At 42.3% G+C, this 13613-nt stretch overlaps 1 protein-coding gene across 1 annotated transcript in view; it reads right to left on the bottom strand.

Moving 5' to 3' along the window:
* The window catches only part of SLC4A4 (solute carrier family 4 member 4), a 366663-nt gene extending 353300 nt beyond the window's left edge, over positions 1 to 13363 (bottom strand). The window contains exon 1 of the mRNA XM_040237036.1: positions 13229 to 13363. The gene's annotated coding sequence lies outside the window, so the exon portion shown is untranslated. The remainder of the gene's footprint in view (positions 1 to 13228) is intronic.
* Between the last annotated feature and the right edge of the window lie 250 nt (positions 13364 to 13613).

The following is a 13613-nucleotide window of genomic DNA, read 5'->3' as shown; positions in this document are numbered from 1 at the left end:
CAGTGGTCTAGTGATAAAGAATCTGCCTTGCCATGCAAAGGACACAGGCTCGATCCCTGGTTGGGGAATTAAGTTCCCACATGGCACAGAGCAACTAAATTCAAGTGCCTCAACTAAAGAGCCTGTATGTCACAACAAAAGATCCCACATGGCACAACTAAGACCCAACACAGCCAAATAAATAAACAAATAAAAATAAAACACATGTTCTCTAATGTCTCAGTATATTGTGCATTAGCTCCTATTATAAGGCACACACACTATAAGATAAATAATATACATCGAATAATACAGATATATATAGTAATGATATTCTCTTACCTTTATATAAAGCCCAGTATTATCACAATGTCCTAAGAGCTGTACCATAAAGAAGTTTTACTTTCCCTCACTTTTATTTGTGTTATATCTTCCAAAGATTTTATGAGAACAACATCTGGATTTAAAACTCCTAGTTCAATACAGTATAAAAGAATGATTTGAGTGAGGCAAACACCAAATTCACAGACGTGGATACCTAAGTGAATGAATGACTCCCTCGTCACCTGCCACAGGAGGCACCCATTCAGGTTTGTCAAATGATACTCAGAAAGTATCTGGGCGTCAAAGAACTTATGCTTTTGAACTGTGGTGTTGGAGAAGGCTCTTGAGAGTCCCTTGGACTGCAAGGAGATCCAACCAGTCAATCCTAAAGGAAACCAGTCCTGAATATTCATTGGAAGGACGGATGCTGACGCTGAAACTCCAATACTTCAGCCACCTGATGCGAAGAACTGACTCACTGGAAAAGACCCCAATGCTGGGAAAGACTGAAGGCAGGAGGGGAAGGGGACGACAGAGGATGAGATGGTTGGATGGCATCACCGACTTGATGGACATGAGTTTGAGCAGGCTCCAGGAGTTGATGATGGACAGGGAAGCCTGGCATGCTACAGTCCACAGGGTTGCAGAGTCGGACGCAACTCAGCGACTGAACTGACCCCGAAAGTACTAGATGTGCTTCATTGCATCGTGTTTTTTTTTTTTTTTTTACAATACCTTCTATATATATTCTTCAGAAAAGGCATAAAAATTACAATTCCTTATAAACTTTTTTTAGGTAAATGCCTCTTTAGAAATCTTAAAAGCATTGCTCATTGGGGTAAGCTGGGTGAAAGCTAAGTAAAAACTGGACTATATTTTTCTAATTTCCTGTGAGCCTACAATTATTTCAAAACAAAAAGGTTTTTTTAAGTGCTAACAATTCATTTTTACTTTCAAGAAATTAGTGCATAAAACTGCATCCAATTCAGAGAATAGATAAAATAGAGTCCTATCTGAATAAAAAGGTTAGGTAATTTTTCCGAGGAACTATAAAATATAAAACATCACAAACTCTAATAACAAAAGTTTCATCCCCAAAGTTACTGGATTCCAAACTTCATGACAACATATTTCACAAGAAATATTTGAAAGACCAAATGCCAATGATCAAAACTATTGATACTACAGTGGAGGAATTTCTCTAGAAGAAATAGACTTTAGATTAAACTTGAGTGTAATGATTGGGCATCTCTGACTGGTCTGTCCAGATTTTTTAAGTGACTAATTATCATTCCACTAAGTAAGTATTTTCACTACAAAATATGCTATCCACTGTGAGGACCACGAAAGCTACTCCGACACAGTTCTCACAGTGAGGAGGCAGAAAGTGTACGAAGACAACAAGAACACATATGAAACCAAAGGCAGTGCAGAGCAGTAGGCAATAAAGGAATCAATTAGTGTTCAATTCGCTGCTGAACATTTTCGCAATAAAAAGTGTGAGTACTTGAATAATATTTTCTTCTGATGTTTCTGGATGGATGTTTTAGTTTCATATCTTAATGTACTTTTCAAGGGAAATTATCTGATCTCATTTATCTAAATCTTCTGAGATGCTTCCTATCTGCCTTCTCTCTTTTCCCTGGCAAAGCAGTTCAACTTGTAAAACTGCAAATGTGTGAGCTGTGTGTTTCTTCTCAACCTGTTAACACTCAGCAATTTTCTAAAAGCGATTGTAATCAGTACGCTAGCCATCTCCTGCCACGAAGCCCCACTCTCTGCTAACATCAGGAGTACTCATCTCACATTCCTAAGGACACGTCTCTAGAGGTCAAAGGAATGAAGACATTTCTGCAGCAGCTCCAGGATGCAGCTGTAGTCGACATGCAACACTCGAGGGGAGGGTTCTAGGAGGGCAGCCAGCCACACAAGGTCCAATCAAACTGCCATGCTGAAGATCTCACTCCGTCCTCACTCTGAACTAACAAGTTTCACAAATAACACTTTCAGGACTTCATTCATGGTCAGTCTGGGGTAGAAAGTACCAAAGCCTGCCTTGTGTTAAAGACATTAAGAACCTCCAGGGACTTCCCTGGTGGCATAGTGGATAAGAACCCACCTGCCAATGCAGGGAACATGGGTTCGATCCCTGATCCTAGAAGATTCCACATGCTGCAGAGCAACTAAGTCCTAGCGTCACAACTACTGAGCCCGCGTGCCACCCTTACTTATGCCTGCACACTCTAGAGCCTGCAAGCCACGAAAATGACCAATGCTACAACTACAGAAGCCCCCAGCGCCCTAGAGCCTGCAAGTTGCCACTACTGAAGGGCATACACCTAGAGCCTGTGCTCCCGTAGCAAGAGAAGCCACCGCAATGAGAAACATAAGCACCGCAACTAGAGAGTAGCTCCCTCCCTCTGCAACTAGAGAAAGCTCGCATGCAGCAACAAAGACCCAGCAAAGCCAAAAATAAATTTTTTTAATATATAATAAATAAATAAATATAGCAGTGTGTACATGTCAAAAAAATTGAAAAAAAAAAAAGAATCTCCCCATCAGGCCATTAGAGACAACATATTTCCACGCTGAAGAGCAGGAGAAATGGAAGAGCTAATCTCACTTCACTCTCAGGGGACATCAGTTTAGATATTATCATTGTCATGATGCTGCTCTTTAAATAGTTGCTCTTCCCTAAATCCACAGCGTCAATGTCTTTTAAAAGTCACAAGTGCTGAGTAGACACAAAAGAAAGGAGCCTTGCATCTAGCATTTAACACAGCAATAACCAGACATGCCTGGGTGCTTTTTGTTTTTAAAAGACCCACTTTAACTTCTTACAGGAATGAAATCACCCAGAACAGAAGATGAGGCTTTCTGAAATTCACTATTTGTAAAATAGTAGTTTAACAAGGCAGACCATAATTACCCCTTGTATTTATTTCAATTTTCCATAGCATTATGTCTGTAACAAGAAAACAAAAGCTGTCTTGTTATTCCAGATGATTCCATTTTTCCAGTAAATCACCCTAAAGCAGCCACAATCGGGTCAAGCACATATGAGGGATGCTACCTAAAATGTAAACATCCTCATAAAATATAGACTAACTTATGTTATTCTGAAGCAATATGTGTTACATACTCAGTACTCTGAGAATCACAAAACAGTTTTACTTAAATGACAAAAGCCAACCAGCTAACACTACCACCACCAGCTCTCAAAAGAAAAGGAAAAGACTCAAATATGAGAAAAAAGAAAATTCAGCCTTTGGGTAAGAAAATCTAACTAGATTTACACATCAAATTCCAAGTTCCTTCTGCTGCAAGTCTGGTTTTACAAAGGGATACCTTCTATTGTTTATCATAGAATTCTCCAAAATAAAGATCATGCAAATTCTCGTTCTATTTCATTTAAATATAAATATAGGTATTAAACTCCTTTTCAGATGAAGAAAAAAAGAGGGTCAGAAAGTCAAACCAATAGTTGAGAGTCAGACCTTTTAAAGGATTAGGAATCACTGCTTTACACAAAAGTTTATACAGTATATGCTGCAGTTTGCTTCTGACATTATAATCAACATATCTGAGAATGATCTTATCCATACTAAGCTGAAGGGGCTCTCTACAAGCTCCAGTTATCAGATTGTTCATCTTTAAATATTCAGTTTTTCATGAAACATGGTTACCAGGGTATCAGCAGTGGAAAACCCACTACAAGATTTTAAATCTGAAAATTGTTGGCCAGCATTCTAATTATAGAAGCAAAACATATTCAGTGTGTAAGCTCTGAGGGCTCACCCATAGGGTGAAGAGCACTTTAATCATTTTTGAGGGTTCTCCCGGCCCTGTGTGTGTTACTTGGGGGCATAAATTTGATATGAGCTATACAGTGAAACGGGTGATCTCAAGCTGCTGGCTATTAGACTCAATTTTTCAAGCTGATGTTTAATAAACCCTATTCCCTGCTCAGCTTTAGCAATAAAAAGTAAAAGTCCTAGAGGAAAAAAAAAATGTAAAAGCACAGTGTGAAGCATGCAGAGTTAACAGCTCAAAAAGACTGCTTAAGTGTGTAGTTCATTCATTCGGCAAACAAGCATCTATTACTGTGTCAGGAACTGTTCTCACTGTTGGCACAATTCAAGAGTAAGATATGTTTAGAACACAACAACAATAATGAAATAATTAAAATATGTTTGGCCATTTACAGTTTTGAAGAAAGCTTTATAAATAACACCTCAATTGTCTTCCATAATAGCTCTAATGAATTCGGTTTTACAGCCATTTTAATAATAATGAAAAAATAAGAGATCTAGATGATTTTCTAAATTCTCCAAATCAAGTAACTTGTAAGTAATAGAGCTGGGTCTCCAACTCATACCTTCCAAATGCACATTTCCATCAGTCGCTGGGCAGTACCACATTACAAGATGCTCTACTTTCATGGTGACCACAGAGGATACATTCTGTACGGTTTTGAACTGTTAAAGCTTTTAAGGAGAAAGTTTTACAGATCCAGACTAGGGTGTGTACAAGTTCAAATATTTCTAATCAAACAAGATACTACAAAATACTGTTTAGAACCAACTAGGCCCAAGATGTTGCAAGATTCTACTTCCCCATAGACATGCTGAGTATATGCTCATCTAATACATCAGCACATGCTAAAGGGCACACTCACAGGGGCCATGACAGTCCATAAAGGGCCAAAATGTGGGCTGTGGCCCAATTCCTGGAAATCCCCGCCCATTCCCCAAAATAGATGGAATCTCCTCCCACTTGTTAGCCTATAAAATTACCCAGCCCATAAAAACCAACACCACCATACCTCCTGGGCTCTGGAGCCCGTCTCATCTTCTGAGATGGCCACACGCTGCCTATGGAATGTATCTCTCTCTGAATAAACTCATTTTCACTTAAAAAAAAACTGCTCTAATCTTTTCATCCATTTATTTTACTTATTATATAAAAACACTGGTGAAATGAGTCTGCCTGGTTAGCTGAGCTTTCCGGACAAATAAGGTAGGCTTACTCCCCAAGTCCTAAAATGTTTCTTACTTGGGATAATATACTGGACAGAAACTCCTAAGTCAAAACCTTGAACTAGAACTTCACAGAAAAAAACAAAGCCAATAAACATAGAAGAAGTACAAAAGGTACTCCAGGAAATGCAAATTAAAGTGATCCCACTACATATCCACTACAATGGCTAAAATTAAAAAGAGAGATAACAGTAGCTGTTTTTAAGGACATGGGGCCACCAAAACTCTCATTAGATTCTGGTATCACTATCTACCAAGACTGGTTCAACAATTCAACACATAACACACATCCCAAATTCCTATCTGTACTAAAAGACATATGTAAGAATGCTCAGAGCACTCCTTTTCATAATAATCAAAAACTGGGGGGAAAAAACTCAATGTCCATCAAGAGTGAAATGGATAAATAAATGTGGCCTTCTCATAAAATGAAACACGACAGTACGATGAGAAAAAACAAACTGCTGCAAATCGCAAAACAAGAATGAACCTCAAACACATAACACTGAGCGAAAGAAGCAAGGCAAAAGGATACAGAACATGGATTCTGCTAGAAAGCTCAATAACAGGAAAAAGTAACCTCCAGTCCAGAAGGGACTTCAGGACGGAAGCTACCCTTGGCTGGGAGGAGAGTGGGGCTTCTGGCTGCTGACAATGGTCTACGTCTTGGCCTTTGGTGCTGATGCCCAGGGCTCTATTCACTTAGGTAAATCACTGAACTGTTTCAGTTCAGTTCAGTCACTCAGTCGTGTCCAACTCTTTGCGACCCCATGAATCGCAGCACACCAGGCCTCCCTGTCCATCACCAACTCCCGGAGTTCACTCAGACTCATGTCCATCGAGTCAGTGATGCCATCCAGCCATCTCATCCTCTGTCGTCCCCTTCTCCTCCTGCCCCCAATCCGTCCCAGCATCAGAGTCTTTTCCAATGAGTCAATTCTTTGCATGAGGTGGCCAAAGTACTGGAGTTTCAGCATTAGCATCATTCCTTCCAAAGAAATCCCAAGGGGCTCATCTTCAGAATGGACTGGTTGGATCTCCTTGCAGTCCAAGGGACTCTCAAGAGTCTTCTCCAACACCACAGTTGAAAAGCATCAATTCTTTGGCGCTCAGCCTTCTTCACAGTCCAACTCTCACATCCATACATGACCACAGGAAAAACCATAGCCTTGACTGGACGGACCTTAGTTGGCAAAGTAATGTCTCTGCTTTTGAATATGCTACCTAGGTTGGTCATAACTTTTCTTCCAAGGAGTAAGCATCTTTTAATTTCATGGCTGCAGTCACCATCTGCAGTGATTTTGGAGCCCCCAAAAAATAGTTTGACACTGTTTCCACTGTTTCCTCATCTATTTCCCCATTAAGCGATGGGACTGGATGCCATGATCTTCGTTTTCTGAATGTTGAGCTTTAAGCCAACTTCTTCGCTCTCCACTTTCACTTTCATCAAGAGGCTTTTTAGTTCCTCTTCACTTTCTGCCATAAGGGTGGTGTCATCTGCATGTCTGAGGTTATTGATATTTCTCCCGGCAATCTTGATTCAAGCTTGTGCTTCTTATAGCCCAGCGTTTCTCATGATGTACTCTGCATAGAAGTTAAATAAGCAGGGTGACAATATACAGGCTTGACGTACTCCTTTTCCTATTTGGAACCAGTCTGTTGTTCCATGTCCAGTTCTAACTGTTGCATCCTGGCCTGCATACAGATTTCTCAAGAGGCAGGTCAGGTGGTCTGGTATTCCCATCTCTTTCAGAATTTTCCACAGTTTAGTGTGATCCACACAGTCAAAGGCTTTGGCATAGTCAATAAAGCAGAAATAGATGTTTTTATGGAGCTCTCTTGCTTTTTCCATGATCCAGAGGATGTTGGCAATTTGATCTCTGGTTCCTCTGCCTTTCCTAAAACCAGCTTGAACATCAGGAAGTTTACAGTTCACGTATTGCTGAAGCCTGGCTTGGAGAATTTTGAGCATTACTTTACTAGCATGTGAGATGAGTGCAATTGTGCGGTAGTTTGAGCATTCTTTGGCATTGCCTTTCTTTGGGATTGGAATGAAAACTGACCTTTTCCAGTCCTGTGGCCACTGCTGAGTTTTCCAAGTTTGCTGGCATATTGAGTGCAGCACTTTCACAGCATCATCTTTCAGGATTTGAAACAGCTCAACTGGAATGCCATCACCTCCACTAGCTTTGTTCATAGTGATGCTTTCTAAGGACCACTTGTCTTCACATTCCAGGATGTCTGGCTCTAGATGAGTGATCACACCATCGTGATTATCTGGGTCGTGAAGATCTTTTTTGTACAGTTCTGTGTATTCTTGCCACCTCTTCTTAATATCTTCTGCTTCTGTTAGGTCCATACCATTTCTGTCCTTTATTATGCCCATCTTTGCATGAAATGTTCCCTTGGTATCTCTAATTTTCTTGAAGAGATCTCTAGTCTTTCCCATTCTGTATCATTTAACGACACACATACTTTTCTATACCATATTTTTCCCTGGTAAAGAATCCGGTTGTCAACACAATAGACGCAGGTTTAACTCTGGGTCAGGAAGATCCCCTGGAGAAAGGAATGGCAACCCACTCCAGTATTCTTGCCTGGAGAATCCCACAGACAGAGGAGCCTGGCAGGTTGCAAAGAGTTGGACACGACTTAACAACTAAACAACAACATACTTTTCTATACACGTTATATTACCATAAAAACTTAGACAGGAAGAAGAGTAGGAGAAAAGAAAGAAAGGAGAAAGGGAGGGGGGGAAGGAAACGTATGAAGTGATGTTATCAGGGCGGTGGAAAGAGTCCTCAACCACCAGGCTTCTTTTCATTCTCACCTCTCTTAGCTCTTAGTCGATCTCTTCCTTGACTACCAAGCTGTTCTCGGGGACTTTTCAATATTATCCATGCAGCTGCCAGTACCGGGCCATTTCTATCTTCCAATCTGTAGTTTACTATTTACCACAGGGCTAGAAATGTTATAATCAGCCACACTGCATGTGAACAGCCACTCATGTGAGGGATCTCCTACGAGTAAAGTGAATCCTCTTTAATGTAGCTCTTTCTTTTTAACCTCTGTTTCGCCTGCTTAGAGGCTGTTTTGCTGACGAATATGCCAGATACAGGAGTTACCAAAAGATGGAGATGTTCCTGGGTTCTACAGCTTTCCTGGTGGCTCAAATGTCTAGTAAAGAATCAGTCTGTAACCCAGCAGGAGGAGAAGGGGATGACAGAGGACAAGATGGTTGAATGACATCACTGACTCAATGCACATGAGTTTGAGCAAGCTCCGGGAGATGGTGAAGGACAGGGAAACCTGGAGTGCTTCAGTCCATGGGGTCACAAACAGCCAGACACAACCGAGCGACAGAACAACAACAACACAGGAATCCCCAGTTTGATCCCTGGGTCAGGAAGATCATCTGCAGAAGGGAATGGCCACCCACTCCAGTATTCTGGCCTGGAGAATTCCGTGGACAGAGGAGCCTGGCGGGCTACAGTCCATGCGGTCGCAAAGAGTCAGACATGATTGACCTACTAATACTAACACCTTCATTTTTTCACTGGGCTCTACCCATGAATACTAGGTCTCTAGGCTAAATCTACAATGAACCAACATAAAATTCCAGATCCCAGGAGTTTACTTACTTGCAAATAGTATAAGAGAATATCACTAGTGAATACATTTATAAAAAAGAAAAGAACTGCTAACTTCTTATCCAAGACATTACGAACAGCTTTGCTAACTGTGTCATTCATAGAACATCCTATCAGTTTCAAAGAATATATTCCTTTCTTATTTTGTATTTTTCTTAACTTTGATTTTTTAAATCCTCCCAAAAAGTATACTGCAAGTTTTATTTAAAACTTTAAGGTTTCCAAAACAGAAACTCAAGTGCAACAGACAAAGTCTCTTTCTACACAGTAATCCACAATGTAAAAAAAAAAAAAAACTGAAATACTACTTGTAAAATCCTTTTACATCTTAATTTATGTAACTTCTTTCTGTACTCATTCTCCATGAAAAATAAAAGTTAGCTCTCAAGACTGGAGCTAGAACTGGGGCACACAAACTGAAAACAGTTACCCATGGGCACTGCAGGTCCTGAAATAAAGATGAGCTGGGTGTGTGCATCCACTACACAGAATGATAAACAAAGAACAGAAACTCTCACCTCACATCAGGATCAACATTTATCTGCTTTAGTATCTTAAAAACTGTGACTAAAACAACACTCATTCGAGGACAGTCATTTCAGAAACAGCTATCAGTAGTTCAAAGATGAAATGTTCATTCCCACCTCAACCAATAATTTTCCGCTTAGTTTAAGAAAAGCATACTAAGTTCCCTGTGCCTTGGCTTCCTCATCTTTTAAACAAGCATGATAATCCCTTACATCTACTTAATTTGCAGAAAAAGATGATGCTTTGGCTTCTAGAAACAACTATAGATGTACAGGGTTTCACCATGGTGAGGTCTATCTCCATTTTTTCGAACACATAACTTAATCCAAAGGCAAATAAGACCATATCATTGAGGGTGAAATTATGAACATCATGAAGAAGACTGGAAGAAAAAGATTTCTCTCTTCTTTGTCACAGCAGGTAAATAAATCCATCATATTTCATAGCTGGCTGTCCTTTTGATGCCCTGTTGGAAATGCCATTCCACTGCAGAGTCTAGAGAAATGCAATAAAATTCATTGCCACAAAATCATTATGACAGTCATAAATACAGCTTCAGATAAAATCGGCCACCTCTACAAATGAGGAGTACTCGTGCACCTGTGCGTGTGCCCGTGTGTTGTGCGTAATGTACATCAGACAAAAGGCCTGAGTAAAATGGTGGGTTAGAAAAATCCATCTTCACTGCTGGAAAAATAGCTAACAGTGTGCACTACAGGGGATATAAAATATCACATTAATGTCAGAAGGACAGCAGCATATTTTCTATTTGTGACATAAATCAAAGTCTTAGCTATTGGGAGAAAGGCAAACATGTATGTGAAATACAACTTAGCCCTGATCTTGTATGAACGAAACATTATTCTTTCCCTTCTTTCAAATTCCTACATTATGCAAAAAATCCCTGAAAGTAGCAATATCTAGTTTCATAAAGTCTTACGAACTTTCTGGATGTTCCTAAACTATGTGTTTTGCTAAATGGCCCTCCCCAACACAGATAAATTTCATAATTCACAGGTTGGCCCTCAGAAACCGCAGCCACAGTGAGAACCCAGATACGTGTTCCGCTCACAGCTTCCTCTGTCCCATCAAATCATGTACCCTGGTTCTTTTCATTCAGCTATATAAAGGAAAAACTCCTTAAAACTTTCATCATTACTACATTTTTCTCTTCTGAGTTTGTTCTTTCCACTCCCAATCTTCATACCTATCAACTCCAGTCTCGGCTTTCATTCACATGAAAAACGAACACAAAAAAACGCTCCAGGAAACAAGCAGATGATGTGTATTGGCACACTTAAGTAGCAGTGAATTCTCACAGGACTAACAACACTAGTCCTCGCGGACTGCAGCGCCCTCAGAGGCAGGCGGAGAAACCTGCTTATCTACGTGATTCACCAACTAATGTGTATTTCCTTTCCTTAAGTGTTGTGTTTTCTTTAAGATGTAAGCCATGGCCAGACGATCGATCTTGTTATCAGAAGGAGGGATCAGAACCTGAAAATTATACTTGCCAGAGCTCAGTGAAAAATGAAATTACCAGCAGAGTGTGCTGGAATTTGTCCCAAAGGTTACCCATTTCTATCACATTTTTTCTCTAAACATGAGAAAAAATTCCCTGTAGTATTTCACTGTAGTGCTTTCACACATGGTTGTAAACCCAAAATATATTCTAATCCTTTAAAAGATGAAAATAATAACAAAACATTCATACATTTAAAGTCCTTTATGTTAACAAAATGAACTAAAAGAGATACACCACTATAAACAGTACATTCTGGATATTTCATTGGCTGGCGTGCCTTATATATGTTACTAAGGGTACAGAATGACCCCGAACCATTAAATGATATTCCAGATCTCATTTTGAAGACACCTTCTTCAAGGTGTCTGTTTTCCGTTTTCACAAAGGTGGACATGCCTAGAACTATCAAACTATCCCATCTTATCCCTCCCACCCTCACACCCTGATAAATGTGCTATGCCTCAAAAGTTCATAAGAGTACTACTTTCCTCTCTCTAACCATCTATGTGGCAGGTTTTTGTCATCTTACCAGAGTCGCTGAGATAAAGTAAAAGCTGCTGAATTTCAAGATGTAATAGCAAGAGAACAGAATCCTATCACTACATTTAACTTTAAAATGAAAGTAAAAGTTTTTTTCTCAGTTGTTAAAGCTATAAAAAAAGAAGCAGACATTTTCCTTTGACTGAAGCTATACCCATAACCTCAATCTAAGTGCCATTATGACCATGAAAATCACTTAAATGCTAATGTGATAGATACAAGGAAGAGAGTTCTTAAGTTAGAAACCTTTCAAAAGACATTATGTTGGCTATAAGAAGCTACTGGGTACTGCTCTCATTGCTGTGAACAATCTATTCAAATCAACATGAAAAAATAAGCCCTCACGGGCAAAGTATGCTTAAATTAATTCAGGTAATATTCAAACTCCAAGTCCCAGATACAAGGAAAAGGGGAAATACGGTACAAGGCAGTGTCTCTCAGGAAAGGAACCATTCCAGGATTTGAGACAATGTGTGTGTGGCACAGCCCAGTGTTCACGATTTTCCATTAGCCACAACTTTCTCCAGCACTGAAGTGAAATGGGAAAAGAAATGAGGAACATAAACCAAAATTGTTAAATGCTCTTCATTGTCAAGTCTTGCAAAGAGCTCGCTGAGGGCCATTTACGTTGTGAAGGTAAGGCCTCGAGGAGTGAGGGGTGGGGGAAAAAAAAAAAAAGAAGTTTTACAAGGAACTCTTCTGAAAAATGGTTTACGATGGTAGAACAGAGGTAGAATGGCTTCCTTCTCCATCTTTCGTATCAAGTTCGGTTTTTTTTTTTTTTGCTGTTGCGCTTCTTTTGTTCTTTAATTAACTTCCCTCCTTGCGGGGCTTGCTGCAGTTTGCTGATGTAGTTCCCAACTGCTATCTTCCTTTGGCGACTCATTAGCGGACTGGCAAAGGCTGGGTAAAATGCACTTAAGAAAGAAGAAATCACCTCCTCTTGCCAAGACGCACATGTGCCCAGTACCTGAGGAAGAGCTTCACTGTCGCCGGCCAAGAGAAATTTCAGTTTAACCTCCCCTTTCCAAATCCATTGCAAAGAAGTGTATGTGTCTGCCGCTTGCAGAGAATCTGCCTGACTCACCCCCGCTTTCGGCGTGCCAGGGAGAGATGTGAATGATCGGTCTCCCGGCTGGCAGTGAAGTGGGGGCCGCGGTCCCGGTGGCACCGAAAGTCCCCTGCCCCCATCCCCCGGCCTCCCCCGCGAGTGTGTTTGGGGATGTCTCCCTCTCCGGCAGGTGCCCGGCCACGCTGGGGCCACCAAAGCTCACCCAGGCAGGAACACACGTGTCCTGCGCCGGAGCCCAGCCCCCGGGATACAGTGGCCCCACAGTCCGGGCAGGCACGCCAGGTGAACGCCGCGGAGGGGTGTCGGGGAAGGGAGAGGGCTTGACCATGCGGGTGCAGCAGGACCATCCAACGTGCCCCTCTAAACGCTACGAAGAAAAAAGTACTTTTCTGCGGTATCTGCTTCCACACTCCGCCGGGCGCCCAGCCCCCGAAGATGCCCGGCCCGCAACTGACCTCTCTCTCTCTCTCTCTCTCTCTCGCTCCCCGCGCGCGCCCAGGCCGCCCGCGCCCCCTCCAGGACCTGCCCCGAGCTGACCCTCCTTCCCCGGCCCCGGCCGGGTGCTCACCTCCTGGGGTCCGGCTTCCGTCGCTCGTCCAGTTTGGCGGTTGAGTGTGGGGCTGCAGCAAGCGCTGCCGCCGCCGCCTTCGCTACCACCGCCGCTGCCGCCGCCTCCGAAGCGTTGCCCGGCGCGCCGCCGGGGCTGGAAGCCGGGAGCCCGCGGGATCCCGGGAGGCGCGGGCCCGGGGCGCGGCGGGGCCGAACCGCGGGAAGTTGTCGGCGCGAGGCGCGGGGCTCGAGACACCCCCGCCCAAGTGGTCACAACTTAGCCGTCCGGGTGGGTGCGCGCTCCGGGGCGGAGGGAGGCGAGGACGGGGCGAGGGCGCGGGGGCGGGAGGGTCTCCGGAGCCGGCGGGACCGGACCCTGAAAGGGGAGAGAGCGAGCGCGGGGG

Source organism: Oryx dammah, unplaced genomic scaffold, assembly GCF_014754425.2.
Source record: "Oryx dammah isolate SB20612 unplaced genomic scaffold, SCBI_Odam_1.1 HiC_scaffold_3, whole genome shotgun sequence".
Classification (NCBI taxonomy): domain Eukaryota; kingdom Metazoa; phylum Chordata; class Mammalia; order Artiodactyla; family Bovidae; genus Oryx; species Oryx dammah.
This window is presented reverse-complemented; position numbering and strand designations above follow the sequence as displayed.